The sequence below is a fragment of the Triticum aestivum genome, unplaced genomic scaffold (genome assembly GCF_018294505.1).
Source record: "Triticum aestivum cultivar Chinese Spring unplaced genomic scaffold, IWGSC CS RefSeq v2.1 scaffold196377, whole genome shotgun sequence".
Taxonomy (NCBI): Eukaryota; Viridiplantae; Streptophyta; class Magnoliopsida; order Poales; family Poaceae; genus Triticum; species Triticum aestivum.
In genome coordinates this window covers 1-801 of record NW_025265375.1, presented here as the reverse complement: position 1 = coordinate 801, position 801 = coordinate 1, and the positions used below count along the sequence as shown (strand labels likewise).

The 801-nt window shown below is 38.8% G+C and overlaps 2 non-coding genes and 1 pseudogene across 2 annotated transcripts; all 3 read right to left on the bottom strand.

Annotated features, from left to right (window-relative positions):
• Positions 1-245: 245 nt before the first annotated feature.
• Positions 246-351, bottom strand: LOC123177937 (small nucleolar RNA snoR97). The gene has a single exon (XR_006489222.1). It is a non-coding gene; the product is annotated as a small nucleolar RNA snoR97 (small nucleolar RNA).
• Positions 352-448: 97 nt separating this feature from the next.
• On the bottom strand, positions 449-554 carry LOC123177936 (uncharacterized; annotated as a pseudogene).
• A 74-nt stretch (positions 555-628) lies between these two features.
• Positions 629-722, bottom strand: LOC123177935 (small nucleolar RNA Z223). Its single transcript, XR_006489221.1, has one exon. It is a non-coding gene; the product is annotated as a small nucleolar RNA Z223 (small nucleolar RNA).
• Positions 723-801: the final 79 nt, after the last annotated feature.

Sequence of the window (801 nt, the reverse complement as noted above, 5' to 3'; positions counted from 1 at the left end):
CAGTTGGACGTCGATGGCCGCAATAAGCATAACAATAGCAGGAAAGACAGACTTGCACTTTTGAATTTCATCCAAATGTTACACGATTCATATTGTCTATTAGATGTTGGTTACTAAAACTGGAAGCCTTGGGAAACTGGTTTATTTTGTTTTTCGGGAAATAGTATCACATTTTAAGCTAAATTGGGAATTGTTTCTTTCCCAATTCTTGCTAACAGATTGAGAAGGATGCATTGGGCATGGTGGAATCTTGTGTCGTTATTTAACTCCCATCTCGTAGGAACAAAAGATGAAGCTGGTGACAATACATGGTCTCCTGAGATTTTCAGCCTCTTCCGCGAATCAGAGGAACTTGCAAGAGGATAGTTAAACTTGGCAACCATCACTGCAAACTTATAGCGACTAAAAAACAAAGCAAGACACTAAAAGATTCATGTGCTGAAGAAGAACCTCAGACTTTCCTGTCAATGTCATGTGGATACAGCACCTCCAGTTAGGTTCATCCTGTAAACAGGATCCCCAAGCCATCTGCATCATCGGTTCTTCACAAGGGTGAAGTCTGGTGAGAAAGAACATACCACAGAATCAAAAACTAAACAAGTTTGATGATAATAATGACATACTTAGGTCATGGCTCAGATCTATATAACAGGTTTTCAGTCATGAATTATCATAAGTAGAACTGACATGTTTGCTGAAAGTTTTTATCATCACCGCCATGTCACAAGCCAGAGCACAGACACCAACTAAATAACTGAATATAAAGAACAAAAACATGGGATCAAGATACCATGTTATCCT